This window comes from Apostichopus japonicus, chromosome 15 (genome assembly GCF_037975245.1).
Source record: "Apostichopus japonicus isolate 1M-3 chromosome 15, ASM3797524v1, whole genome shotgun sequence".
NCBI classification, from domain to species: domain Eukaryota; kingdom Metazoa; phylum Echinodermata; class Holothuroidea; order Aspidochirotida; family Stichopodidae; genus Apostichopus; species Apostichopus japonicus.
Genome location: NC_092575.1, coordinates 23,525,618 through 23,541,782, shown reverse-complemented (window position 1 = coordinate 23,541,782; position 16,165 = coordinate 23,525,618). Strand labels below are relative to the sequence as shown.

Sequence of the window (16,165 nt, the reverse complement as noted above, 5' to 3'; positions counted from 1 at the left end):
CTCTAAATTTATGGTTACACCCATCACATGGAATTGACAATAAATACAAGTTGAGTTATATATCTGTACAGATTAATCATGTCAATTTGAGCTAGAACCATTCACACTTCTACATGTTTTGATTTCATCTGATTATATAGATTGTTCTTTGCAATGTACATCTACTGTATATGAGACTAGGCTTTTTTTGTTTTTTGTTTTTAAATTGTACAATTTCTTTTTACTTTTTTTCAACTAATTGGAATGTTCTAAAAGCAATGTTGTGATCAATCACTACATTTCCCTGCACTTTTCCAGACAAACAACCCGAATCACTAACAAAGCCATCTTACATACACAAAAGAGATTAACATTCCCTACCTTTCCTCCCGCTAGTTTCGCGGACATAAAATGTCTAACGATGAATGGATTCCCTTATGATGATTTTCTTTGTTCTCTATATCTAAGACAAACAACGAGGTCAGTCAGATTTGGCAACCTCTTTTTCTTTCTCTTTTCTTTTCCTTACATTTCTAGGGCGAGACACAACTTTCGATTCCTTCTGTCTTTGTGCGTCTTCAGAGGCCCACATGTCAGACAGCTTCTTTCCTATTTTTTTCTCTCCCCCTGTTTTTCATTCTCCCTCATCCTCCTCCCAATGAGACAGGTTTTATGGCAGATTAATGATCCAACCAAGAATGCAAGAATGCGTGACAGCAAAACACTCCATAGGTATATACTATGTGAACAAATCCATAGCATTTGAACTTGTGGAAGTACCACATGACAGAGCTCTGTAATAAACTTATTTAGCCTATACCAGGTAAACTATGACTATACGGTATGTTTTTATGGGGATGTGGTAGAATTAATGCAGATCTATTTCATTTTCATTCTCCCTACAATTAAGGGTTTTTTTTTCTCTTTTTGACAGGATTCCAGTCCAGCTGTCTACAAAATTACTCTGTTAGAATTTTATCGCGTGGACTCTACTCAATCTTTGCAAACAGCATACAGTACTGTATGTGATTAATAAATATATTTGTTATATTTATTCTTTCTTAACAATTTCCTATGGCTCAAGCCTCCTCCTTCAATATTTTGTCAAAATTTTGGGTTCTCATTTTACTGAATTATGGACAGCCTATGATCCTTCTCCTTTTTTCAAATATTATTTTTTTCTAAAACTGATAGCCAAAATTTTGAATATTAGGGAAAATTCCTTCTTTTTTCTTCTTTCTTTCTCTGTTTTCATATTTTGTTTTGACATTGTGCAGTAAGCATATACACTGAGTGACAATTTCCATAACACATTATTCCTGTCCACAACCATTTTTCCTTGTTGGACATCCTCAAATAAGATATACAAGGATGTAGTTGGAAGATACTTTGAGGTGATCAATGTGTTTATCTTCAATTTGAACTTCTTTCCAATGCTGTCACGAGCAACAGTGCGTGTATACTAACCAAGTATAGTATCCTCCGAAAGTGAAATGGGGATATGGGGTATCCATTTGTTTTGAATTTATCATCAATACAGCCCAGCAGTTCCCTTATGAAAGATAATACATCAAAATATGACATGTTACCAAGGACATTGCCATGAAAGAGACAATTTCCAATCTGATCTACTGTATTAGATGTACAGTATATAAACTGTTAAACTGATAAAACTGAAATTAAGTTACAAATAAAAAAAATACCCGCTTTCATTCGTCCTTCAGGAAGCAACTACTACTATATAACACCATGATAACACTATCAATTATTGTTTTGTTTTCATGTTTTTTGTATTTATTTTTATTATTACCCCCCCCTCCCCCTTTCCTCACTTTAAGAGTACTGCTATGACTACAGGGCCATAAAAGGGTCAAATCAATGCCTCACCTTGAGCAAACAGTGAATCTTGCTCCATTCAAAACATTTTGAAATTTGAATGGAATGCTGACACATTCAAGTGTGAAAACAGTGCATACTTATGTCACCTTATTTTGTTTAATATGAATTTGAATATTCTTACAGTGTAGGTCATCAGCATTGCAGCCAAATATGTACAAATGTGAACCAAACATGGCCAGTAACATATCAGGAACTAATAAATTAATTTTTACCGTTAACCCTCAAACTATTGCTGGTCACTGAGTCACGCTTTGTATCTATAAAGTTAAACCGTAACCATCCCTCAATGTCTGGAAAATAATAACATGGCAGAATCAGAACCTACAGAAAGAGTACAATCTTAAAAATAATCATCGCTACTCCTGAAAATATTACAATTTAGGAGGCGAGTGATTATAATTACTACTAAGGACACTGTAGACAAGAGTTCCTGGCTATGCATTTTCCAGAACTTTAAAACATACATCTGTAAGCAATTAATAATTTGCTCCCTAAAAGTTATTGACCTTTTTGTCTTGTAGGTAGGTTGTTTATAAAAACGATCTCAACTGCAATCTTTGTAGGGATCAAAGTCGTGAAAAGCCTTGGACAAAGGACAACACTGTTTACCAAAGTACTGCATGTATACACTGTTTAAGCAACACCATCGTTCCACAAACACTAGTCTTCAAATACTATCGGATGTTCTACAGTTGTATGAGGGCACTTCTAAATTCCATGCTACCTACACCAAAGTTGCTCCCTTCTAATGAATATAGGTACTTTTCAATTCTGTTCTGCAAACAGCCTGTTACCTTAACTGTAGGGACCTACTAGGCTACTACTAATTATAACACATTCCGTACAGGCATAAAGTTACTGTAGTTGGCCAGAACAATGACAAAATTAATATAAAAAAAGAATGGAAATAACTTGGTTACTATCATCAAGTTGTTGATTAATATTTTTAATTTCGTCAATTATCTAACTAAGGAATGCACCAGATATATTATTCACCACCCAAACAAACGATTAAGAGATTAAAGTCTGTACCTGACACCCACTGTGCCTGACATGTACAGTACGGTGCTCATGGATATAAGGGAGTCAAAATAGCTCAGCTCACTGAATGGATAACATGTTTTGTTTTTTTCATTACCTTCTTCACACACATCCATGGGAGAGTTACAGCTATGCATACATAAGTACAGTAGACCTGTACGGTTAACCATTCGTAGATTGTACAAATGGTACAGTGATGTTCAACTTGCATAGCCAGAACAGATGAGAGGGGAGGTGTGGGGGCAGATGACCAGGTACAGGAAGTCTAGCTAGGAAGACAAGGTCCCTGGTTCTAGTCACTCCAAGATTAATGTTTGCCGTCCAGTTACAGAGTTGTTGACAATTGACAATTCATAATCACAGACATTAAATATGAATGTAAGAGACTGTTCGGTCAGCTGGCGGCCTTGAAAAGCCAATGAGGCTTCTTCGCGAGTTCCTGCAAGCAGGAGGATCTAAAAATACATACATACATAGCTAACTATGCAAACAGCTCTTACAATAGCCAAAGATAAAGTATATATGTTTTAAAAGATTAACTGTCAAAAGAATGTGATTTGTAATAACCACCTCTTCACTGCTGACTTCCTCAGAAAACCTTTCAAGCTCAGTAGACTAATATTATAAACCGGGGCTTCGGCTGTTTCTTCAAGGAAGAACCCCTCCAAAACGTACTTTAGGACTTGTAAATAACTTACTTCATAGTAGGCAGGGTTCTATTCTATTGATTCCTTTTGTTATCGATTGATAAAGAGTTTTATCTCTAGGAAAAATCATATCTAAACAGAGGAAATAACAACAAAACAAATAAAGTCCTGGTGAAGGTATAAGATGAGTTTTACTGTGCATCATTGTCAATAGTTTTGAAGTTGAAATACAACCGATTAGAATGGGTCAAAGGATGTGAAGATCCTTCACAGTCAATAGATGAGGTAAAGAAAGAATATTTGAAATGTGTCAAAGGTAAAACAACAGGTAAATTATGTTTACAGAATGTTTAGCACTGGTCTATCTACAAGTAATTTCAGATATGAGAACTGCAGCAGTGTGTCAATGACTGGCAAGCTACAGTAGGACATTCATTGCATTCTTGATCTTTGCCTTCTAGCAAAATTTGGTGGGCCCAAAAAAACAATTGTTTGTCTATAACATGTACTAATGTAGGCTGATTATCCTACTGTACAAAGTATTTGAAGTAAAAACTTTGTCTACAGTTCACATTCTACTCACATGTAAACTAATTTCACTTGGAGATTTATGGAGTAAGATTCCCACAATTTAACATGCATACAGGTAATAACAGGTCTATGAATCATCAAAGCTACTGTATTGTAAAAACAGGAATTTACAACAAGTACTGTACCCTTAACTTTGAGAATTCAAAAAAAGTCAAAACAAAGTGACTGAGAAAAGCATCCAATCACACGTCCTAACTCAAGGCTGGCTACTACTGTAGATCATTTAATTCGAATAAACAGCAAATACAAACAAAGCTGACCTCAAACAGCAATGTCAGTTGACCATCAGAGATCAAGGCAATAATATTCCAAGCTGGCTGTGGGAATGCACACTCCCAGACAGAGAGGGATCTTACAGGGAGATCCTTACAAATCCATGGAAGTGTCAGAGCTGCCTCTTCAAGACAATAAATAATCTTACAAACTATCATCATATATGAGCACTACAAAAACTCCAGGGTTTGGGTATTTACAGGTGACGATACTTACCTGTCTCAACTATACTACTGTACTGCACCTTTCCTTCTACCTAGCCTAGTATCTAGTACCAATGTAGCGCAGCACCCCCTTGACACCCCTCCCGGTCATCGCCCATCACCTCCTCCTTCCAGATCTAACATTCGTTATCATGATTTGCTACAGGGCAGTTCCGTAAACTAGTAAACCTTTTCACCAAAACTTAAAAAAACGTTGAATCATTACATGCAGGGTACCAAATGAAAGCTAAAACTATGAAGTTTCATAATATTTATCTAATTTTCACAGAACACATTGTTTTCAGGCAGATTAAGGTGTGTATTAGTCAACCGAAAAAATCTCAAATTTGCTTCACAAAAATCACCCAAAAACAAAATGCCTATTTTTGCCTGTGTATCTTCAGAGGAATAAATATTCTTGGATTTGCTGAAGTGATATAATATATAGATTCAGTTTACAAACAGATAAAGTTGCAGGGATTTTCAGTTTTCTGAGAATAACTTTTTTTACAAATTGTCATGTGTACGTCCGTCACAGAAAAATCACATTTTTAAAATTTCATACAGAAGAAAGTACCCAGATTTCAACACATCTACAATTCAATGCACATTTTGAACACTCAATAACTACATAATGTGCCTTTAATCCCTAGGATTTTATTTTTTCAGAAAATGCTGTGACAGACGTACGTATTTTCGTACGTCCGTTTTGTACGTCCGTCACGCATACGTCCGTCACATTATTTTTGTTTAGATAAACAATGTATTTTAACATGTTTATCACTATATTACCTCTGAATATAATAATCACACCCATTTAGTCATTAACACAGATATAAGGTAGTTTTGTGGTTGCTTCATTAGCATAAATGTAGTGGTATGCAAACATTGTATACTTCAGTGTCAACTAGCACATACTCATGTTATTGGTTAGCACTTGGCAAGATATCAAAGAAATGGCATGGTATTGAACCACATGTACTATGCTATTGTCTACATTGATATAACGCTTTCATCTAAAAGCCTTGTTCACATTAGAAAATGCACAGAGGGGATCCAATCGAATCATATCTCCTGCTCGAGACCAACATCCTAACTAGTGTAAATACAATCCTACTCAAAGTCAGACCGCGACATGTTGGTCCCCTGTTCTGGGGGATATCAGTTCCAGAGTGTGAACACTCGGGGGACCAAGGTGACACAAGATCAAGGCAAACGAACTACATAACACAATGCCTTTTCCACGCACTATTAGGCAAATTAACCATGGACATATATGGAACTCCCTGTATTAGCTACAAACTATTTGTTTGTGTACAACATTGTTTCTTGTAGTTCTGCCATTTATTCTTCCCTCTGACCATGAGGTTTCCTTTTGATATCCAACATACTAACACTGTGCTCAACTAGTTTTGAGTAAATAATAAATCAGTTTTAGAAGGAAGATAGTCTGAGAGTCATCAAGAACTGTTATTGCAATTGTTAGTATTTTGTTACTGCTGACATAGTATGCATGTTATTGTTTTGATGTAATTTGTTCTACATTTGCTTTAGGTTCATTACCTTTTGTGTTGGGTTTCAGGTATCATTATGTGGAAGAATTTAATTTTGAACCACATGTGCTCATAGTTTTATGTTGGTGGACAGAGTTACCAGATGGTTCTTCCTTAACTTCACAGTGTTTGTGTGTATTACCTTTATACATGTTTCATAGTTGCTATATATACTAACCAAGGGTGTGCCGCTGTATCTCTGTATCTTGACATGAGATATTTAAGAACTATTGCCAGTAAATGCTCTCATAGCTATTCAGCAATACTGCTGAATAGCTATTTGTAGTATGCACACCCTAGTATAACACTGACTTCACTTGTTATAACAGTGTTATAACAGTGTTATAACACTGACTTCTTTCAGTGTTATAACACTTTCACCTCAATCTTGAATCTATATTCGTTGCATGCAGAAGTTAGTAACACTCATCTTTATTAGAAATTTGCCATACACTTTGTGCATTTGCACTTTTGTAAGAGTCACCATACAAATATTGTAACTTCCTCTTCATTGACTCAGAGTGGGATATCAGAGCTGGAACATGAGTTCAAGTGTGAACATTATAGGAGATTTTGGAAACATATTTGCGGTTAAATTGTCAACACAGGACTAAGAACAGGGGATCCAATGTGAACACAGCCTAAGAGCTCCTGAAGCAATACAACACAATGTATCACACATTTGAAGTTCTGAATTTCTTGTTTGCTGAAATGAGTGCTGTTATATCATCCATACAGAAGCTTGCAGTCCATGTATTTTAATAAAAAAAAATTGTCAAGTAAATAAACAGGGTGTGAAGAAAAGTGAAAGAAAAATGATTTGGTGCTCATACCATCTTAATGTTAATGAAGACCCATCATTCTGACCCACTAGAGAACTTCAACACCCTAGGGGTCTGACATCTGTATTGTTTGAAATGATGCACACAAAATTTTAAATGAGCTTACCATTGATGATTTGCATACAACTCAAAGGGAAATATAGATTTCCAATAGAATAGAAATTTTGTGACAGGGTAAACCTTCTTTTCACTATTACTTTTAGCTAAGTTGTTCCATTAGCCACAAGTAAATGAGCTGCATTATTGTGTACATCTGTCAACAATGGAAACTCTGGGTGAACCTCTGTCACAAATTAAAATTTTAGGGATACTAAGTAGCACTTTTGTTTGTGACGGACGTACATTTACTATATAATTTCACACGTGTACGTCCGTCACAAGAAATTGTACGTCCGTCACAGAGGAATTTTTGAATATATTGGAGGTAAGTGATAAAGGTTTCAGCTGCTTGTTTACTGATATGTGTAGTTAAGAGTCTTCTTTAAAACATGTATAGTAGTTTTTAATTGTATCCCATTCCAATTCACAGAAATTTTCAAAAGAAAAATACCATCTGAAAAAGTCACTTTCTCTGGGTACGTCCGTCACAGGGAGGTTTTTTGAGTATTTTTGTAATTTATTTGGATGGACAAGGAATGAAACTCCATACAAGAATAGTACAAGGTAGATGTTCCATAAAACCCAAATGAAAACTTATCTCCTATGTATAACCATTGAGATATGGATCAACATACTGTCCGAAATGTATGTCCGACTTTACAGAATTGCTCTACAAAGTTTTGTTAATTCCACAAGATACTTTAAAAGATAAAACAGTTATGTACAGGTGAACGGAAGCAACACAAAGTGTCTAGCAACCCACTGGGTCAACAGAACCATTGATAGTAAAATAAGTACTGCTGAAATTACAATACCCCACACTTTCAAAGTGGTAAATGGATTGTGTACAGTACAAAACTGTTTGTTTATGACGGATTTCCTGTTCCAGTAGAGGATTAATCAGTCATGCACTTCATTTGAGAGCAAACTTATTGTAAATGTACGCAAAGGGTGCACAGGTCTACTCATGTGTGTGCTTGACGTACATGTACGACATATACAGTATTCATTTCACTGTACTTTTTACACTGTCCAAATGAGTAGATATCAAAAACACATGTCAATGTAACCAGGGTTTTCTACTGTTCAAAGAACTTGATTTCAAACAAAAGAAAAACCATCAACAGAATAGGCTTCTAAACAGAAGGAGAAGGTGATGGGCAAATGACCAGGAGGAGGGTCAAGGGGGGAGGTCAGTTATTAGGCTAGGTAAATAGGAAGGTGCAATAGTAGTGTCGAGACTGGTAGGAGAAGAAAGCAGTACTAAATTTCCGGTAACCAGGAAATATATTTACCAAGTACGTTCCATCCTTCAGCAAAACTTTGTTTTGAGTCTTCAACAAGTTGTAGATTTCCTTTTAAACAGCCAATCTACCTTCGCCCCTCATCAATGAGGATACTTGAACATTTGATCATAACATCCTTACTGCAATGATTACAGTACACATGTGTGTGACATGTGCGAACCACTGCTGCTATGCCATCTTTGATTGATCTTGACTGACAAAAGTCCATATACCAGTAGTGCATGCCATAGACTAGACCACACAAATTAAAAGAAAACAGAGAAGATTTTCCCACCTACAGTATGTAGAGCAAACTCAACCATGAAGTTCAACTTAACAGACTCAACAATATACAGTGCAAATATACAGTCAGGACGGACAGTACAACACTTAGCACTGAGCTTAATATTATATTACTGTACCTGCATACCAAATTCTGAATAAACAAATATGACACAAATAACACAGTGCAGAACATCATGGTACCGGAAATAATCATCAAGGGAATTATTTAGTTGCAAATTCTGTGTAGTTGTTTTGAAGACTCTTGAAGTTGGTCTCTTGAAAATGCTACATATATACACATTTATTTGGGTTTCTCTGAGCTACAAAAACTGTTTGTAAACATCTATATCCACTGTACAGTATGTTAAGTACAGTACTAGTAGCCATTTATATCGAATAGCTTCTGGCCATGCGAATACTGGATAAATTCCCTGTAGATCTTCTACAATAGACTGTACATGAATTTTCTATGGTACAGTTGTTTATAACCAGTTTCAACAAACAAATCAGAAATGAATATGTTATATCTTGTGGTAAACATGAACGTGTGCACTATAAGAACCACTGGACATTTACTGTAAACCACACATGGCTAGCCATACTGTCATATATTACTGTTTATGGCAGACTTGCACTACTACAGTACTAACAGTTTTTAGTGCTACTACTTTTCAACCACATGATAATGTACATTATAAACCTTACCGACATTTGACCTCAAAAACCCAAAGACATTATTGTACTGTACCGCACACTGCAACCTTTCTATGATGTCTCTTCAATGATCCTCAAAACCTAACAAAATGTCCAGATTAAAGAAACAGTACGAGAAGTGGTTTCGTCCCAAATTCAAGGTTTGACCTCTCGTGACCTCAATGAAATAAAACCCTGAATAATAGTACAGTATACGTTTATTTATGTTTCGATATTAGCGTGTTAGAAGAGTAGGCCCACTTCAAAGAGTCGATACCTAGACAACACAAAATTTTACATACTCTGAACAAAAAGATATATTTACAGTACTGTATAGACGGACAGACAGAAAGGCAACCACAGAACAGTTGCCACTGCCATGACATACTGCAAGCACCATAAGAACTACTGTAGGGATAACATTGCTCCAGATGTGTGCAAATGCATTCAACAACCACACAATACCTACTGTATTGTAGTACTGCGGGCTGTGCTGCACAAATGAAAATACAGTATATAAAGCTGACTTCACATTTTAAAGATGAAAGTGAAATTGGGTTACACCCAACTCACTTCATAACAGGATTATAAAAGCAATACTCCACTCAGCAGGGGTGAAGCTGCACTGTACATGTGTACTGAAGAACTGTGCACTAACTGCATGAAACAACACAAAACTATATAATCTGTAAACCATGAAATAATTGATTTATCCAAGAATGCAAATATTACATGATAGCTTACATTTAATGCAGCTTTTTGAGTTGTAACTGATATATAGTTTAATGCTGGCCATATATTAAAATCACACAACAATGAACCACATTAGTTTGATTAAAGATAAGTTTCATTTCAAGAAAAGCCAAACAAATGTCAACATTTTTTGAAATTATAACTTTTTAATGGTTTTTTACTACTTCATGAAAAGTGTCTGGCCGACGAAATATTTATTGAATCAAATTTGTTAGGTACTCACTCAATTACATTCACTTGATGAAATAAAAAAACTTCAAGAACGACTTAAGTTTGGTTAATTGCGATCTTATTTTAAGAAATATTAATAAGTTTGTACATAAGAACAAATTCTGACCAAAACTCAAAAAAGCTAGTTTAGAAAATGACTGACTGACATAGATCATAACCAAATACTCACAACGTGGAACATAACTGATATATACTTGCAAAGGAATCCACAGTGAGTCTCAACTGAAATCCACTTTCAAACTTTAAAGGCTAAGATAATATTTGGCATAACTCACAGGTTTCCTGGTGATGTCAGTTGGATTATAAAGAATTCTCCCACTGGAAAAAGAGTACTGTAATCAGTACTAGAGGTGCTATATTTCTGTTACATGTATGTGATTGTCACTATGCAGCTTTACAGTAGACATTAATACTTCCTACAGTGTGAATCCTCAAACTAGAACACGACGATACAGATGAGTGTCACATACAGTGGTGTTCCGTCGAGGTTGACCTAGTCGTCCGATTTCAAAACGTCCGAAAACGTCCGAAAACGTCCGAAAACGTCTGAAAGTGTCTGGTTCCGTCCAAGCGTCCGGTTATAAAAAAAAACCGTCATACCCAGTATTCAAAGCCAAAAGCGTCCGAAAACGTCCGATGTAACGTTTACTAGCCCAATAGTAACAAAAGAGTGGAGTGTTTATCTAGAGCATTTGCGGTCACACGGCCGCGACCATTCCTCAGCGAGATAACAATAGCCTGTAAGGATTACAAGTTCACTGAAAAAACTCTGTGCAGAAATATTTACTCACTATCATTTACTATTTTGAGACTTACAGCTACCAAGGAACATTTTTTCCTGTCATACGACAATTTAATATCGGTAAATACATACAGCACTTTTTGTTAACAAATATTATTAAAAGCGTGCTAAGTTCAAAGTTCGATTCCCCCGCGAGGTGGTACAGTACCGTCTCGGCCATTTTGACACGAGACACGGACGAAGCTCTGTGCCTAAATTGATATTTTAAAGGTGACTAGGAAAAATAAAGTCACAGGCCAGTATTAAACCACATTTTAAATAATCAGGGATTTTTGAGGAAATCTGCAGCCCAAAGTTCATCCTGTTTCATTATGTTGTTAGTAAGTACTTACAGTACATCCCCCCAAAGTCAAAATGGAATTGTGATCGATATAACATGAAAAAGAAAGCAACTCATAGTTGGCATTCATCACCTAGATATGCATCACAGCTAATCGTCACATTTAAAGTTGCATTTTGATCAAACGGTTGCATCATAACCGGTACAATAATATATAACAATATACAACAATATATACACAGAACATTGCTGTAAATTTAAAGGGATTGGCCTGGGATTACAGAATGTGACTTAAATTCCTGGGACGACCAAAATCCCAAAACTTACTGGTTTTGGATATTTAAGAGTGACGAGCTTACCTGTCTCCCCTGTCTCCCCAAATGTACATTGTGTGACAACAAGGCCTAACGTTTTCTAATGATATTTGAGTGCACACATATAGTGTTGCGCCGATAATCGTTTTCAATATCGGTATCGGCCGATATTTGCAATATCGGCAGCATATCGGTATCGGTAAAATTTTGCCTAATTGCCGATAACAGCAAGCCGATATTGAACTTTTTTTTCACAGCAGAGCTACTTATTTATACTTGCAATGATTTGTTAATCTGCCCAAGACGATCCATTTCTTTAGCGTCAGTTAAACTCTTATTCATTTTCGATTAATATCCATGGAAACCTGACCCTCCGTAACCTCTAAAACACGTCTACGGCGCGCGAATATAACCAATGACCTTCGTGAACCTTGGCCTACACATAGCATTAGTGCAGCATGTATACACTGTACTGTACTAACCATTCATTTTCTCAAAGGCCTCCGTGAAAACCTTGAACATGATGCATAACTGCACTTTTAATTTTCCGCGAACACACTGCCGATTTCCCGCCGGTGTTCGCCCAGCGAACACGCCGAGCACGCGAGCATAAAGGCGTAGTGTCCAGGGGCCCGCCTTAGGGCCTTGGTGGGGTCATGGGGTAGAACCCCTTGTGGGGATCCTGGGGGATAAAGCCCCGAAAAATTGGCTTTTTTTTGCGTGTCTGGCGATAAAAAAAAAATCGCAGTTGAGTATGCAAAATAATTTTCTTATTTAAATTGTCACGAAACAGATGAAAATTTTAAAATGACAAGTTAGAGTAGCTATATTATGTTATAAAATGAAAAGAGATTTAATCTGTCTTTCAATCTTTAAAAAGTGCAACTTACAAAACTTCCGATATTATGAAACAAACAACGTTCAGCAAAGCCCTGTCTCTAGACTGCCTAACAATGAATAGCGTGCACAATGCGTACATTTTTACAACTGCGGTGTTTAACCCTATACCCAACTACCGCCGTACATGTGCTGCGAATTTTCCCAGGTACCTTCCCAAACACACTGTAAGCTCATCCCCTGTGTAACACCTGTTTGTTAACATTTTTTGGCAAGTTGCCAGGGAACTTTTCAGTTACGTGAGATCCGTAACCGCCGAGGTGGTTAGGCTATTTGCTATACAATTAACTATGGTAGGATATTATTTTTTCCGTATTTTTGGAAATTCTAGAAAATACTTTCTCTTTTCCCCCGCTTAAAAACAGATGTGGTCTTACGGTATATTCATAAATGGATGCACTAGAGCCTTGTTTACATGACATTAGTTGCATTTAGTACGATATGCCAGTTTTGCGTGAATTTTTCGAAAGTGTTTTGTTCGATCTTTCGTAATATTTGAAAGGTGTAGCACCTTACTTTCCGTACACAATTGGTTATTTCTCTACTGATTTTCAGTTTTTTTCTTCTCTATACGGTCAAGTGAATAAGTTGTACATTGAGTATAAACTCAATAAATTATCATTTTTACATTGTGATCGACAGTTCGTAACCTAATTAAGATGCAATTTTGCAAGCATACCTTAACACTATAGCTACTTGTAAGTCTTTACGATGTTAAGGCTCACATTTACTGCGTCCATTTTATTATCGCGTGCAGCGCTGCAGTGAAAAAGATTCTGGTTGGATTTCAATTATAATTCTCTTTTTCAAAATCAGGAAAAAAGTCATTCTTTTCAACTTAGGACAAAAGGAAAACAAAACACCATATTTTGTTGTTTACTTGAAGATTTATTTGTGAATGTATGCATGACTAAAAGTACGATTTTGCCTTTATTTTGTCTGTTAAAAAATATCGGTATCGGTATCGGTATCGGACCGATATTGGGATGATAATATCGGATATCGGCCAAAACCGATATTGGTAATATCGGCGCAACACTACACACATATGATAGCCTAGATGCAACAAACTTTGCTATCTCTACACAGGAGAAAGAAACATTACAAGTAATTGTTGTTAAACATCATACTTTGTGTTCAATGAGCACTACCATGCAAGATGTTTCCAGACATTGGGTAAGGGCTATTAGCCAATCAGATCATCGAAGATATGGAAAGCTTCATTGACTATTACTAGCATGAAAATCTCTGTCATGGAAGTGTTGTTAACTCTGTACCTTGTGGTTGGTTGTTATGATTTAGTTGTTTTCAAACAAATTCAATGATGTGTAGGATTGGAAGAAATCTTGGTTCTTTAGAGAAGTTGTGGTTTTTCTTGAAAAGAAGGAAAGATGTTCATTCAAATGGGTGTTTTGTTATGTTTTGCATAGGCCTAGTTGTGAGTGTGGGTACTTTATTTCTCAAATTAAAATGGTTGTGGTCCACGGGGAGGCAAGCAATTTGTAGATTCTGCCTCCCTGGCTAAAACATTGTGTCCTGGACGCAGAATCCTGCGTTCTAACAATGCTGCTGACACAGAAACTTTCCTGGAATTCTTTGGCTGGCAAATTACAATATGGGCTGTTAAAAATTGCTTTCCATGCTGATGATGCCATTGTCATAGTACAGTGTGTATGATGGGATCTACTGTACTATACTACAGTATTTCTACATGTTAAATAGTATGTTACATGCAGGTAGTGACAGCTACACAAATCGTTAAAGACACAATCAGTAAACACCGTTTTCTTAAAGGATGACTGTAATCATAAAATTAAACTGAATATGTTGAATCTAGTAGATGGTTCAAAAGGAAATGCTGCTAGTAGTCCGAGCTAAATTTCTTGAAGGAATGACCCTTTAATCGTCAGTTGTTCAGCAATCAAAGTGGCTGGACTACTTAGTCTACCACACAGGCCATTAGGATAGATCAGCTCCTCAGAAGCTACATTTAACTATATTGCAAAACATCACACTTTGAATGATGTAAGTGCTCATGAATGTATTATTTATAATTTCCTACAATAAATTACAAATTTGACAAGGACAAATTGTCTTAACTTAGATGTCCTATATGTGTCCTCTGTTGGTTGAAGTTAGAAGGCCATGTTAAGGTTGAGCTACAGGTATACATACAAACTTGTGAAAGAGAGGATAACATTCACCATTTAGGCTTTGATATCATTAGTTCCTGTTTACTTTACAGTGAGCATTTCAAAGTCACACTTAAAGTTACTTTCTTTGTGGCAGGGAATACTTGTGGTTAATACTAGTGTTCAACTAGTGACTAGGGTTCAGCTAGTGAATACTAGTGAGTCTAGTGTTCAAATGGTGAATACTAGTGTTCAACTAGTGAATACTAGTGTTCAACTAGTGTTCAACTAGTGTTCAACTAGTGTTCAACTAGTGAATACTAGTGTTCAACTAGTGAATACTAGTGTTCAACTTTAGTGTAGCACTTTTGAAGGCTCTGAATATTTGCTCTCATAAAATACCTTGGTCCCTGTGTACAAAGACTGCAATACATCTTATCACTTGTACAGCAACTTGACCATTTTGTATAGCACTTTGAGATGTGATACCAAATTTGTTATTCCCTGTGTTAAACTATGACATTATTACTAACAGTACAATTCAGCATGCAGTGGTCTCTTAAACAGCTTTTTACTCTTTCAGCATACTATATTTATTGATCATAGTACTCTTGATAACTTAAATATTGAGTAAGAAGTTGCATAACAGAAACTGACAGGAAATTTGCAACTGTTTTGAATTCTTCTTTGTACTCATTAATTTGTAAAAGCCCATATTTAAGCAGGAAACAGCATGATTTCCCTTTTGGCTGTTTAGTGGACCACAGATCTAGGTAGGGAAAGAAGTGGTTGTAACAGTGTGAGCATATTCTGAAATCATTATTCAACGGTCCAGAAAACTGTTGGGCACACGCCAAAGTGGGTTGCAAAAATGTTTTGGTAGACATAACTGTGTGGGAAACTCACCTTGTTTGTTGACTGTAACAGTCTGATCCTAGACCTCACTATGAAGCCATATATACTGTTTGTTGTCAAACCATTTTGGTGCGATGTTCATGGATAAATATCACCTTAAATATCAGACTATATTTTCTCATAAATTGACAGTCTGCACAGACTTACAACTTACAAAGCAGAATGTTGAAGTTATGCTGGCATCTAAAAATATAATGACCTTAAAGTTTTCCAACAATTACCTTAGGTCAGATAATGCTGAATTGACTAAAAGTAATGTAGACAAATGCAACTAGGCCTAGCCTATCAAGGCTTCCTTCAGTTGTGTGTGGGCATTTATTCTGCATTGATTCAATGGTTAAATTATGAAATTTCCTAAAGTGCCTTATCATACGCACTGCGACACTTAAGGTCCCAATGCTGTAAAGTTCTATTATTTCATTGGTTAATAGTTGTGCACATGAACAACCA

General features: G+C 36.2%; 1 protein-coding gene across 4 annotated transcripts in view; it reads right to left on the bottom strand.

Annotated features, from left to right (window-relative positions):
* LOC139980530 (serine/threonine-protein kinase TAO1-like) overlaps positions 1-16,165 on the bottom strand; it is an 87,490-nt gene that overhangs the window by 70,311 nt on the left and 1,014 nt on the right. The window lies entirely within an intron of this gene.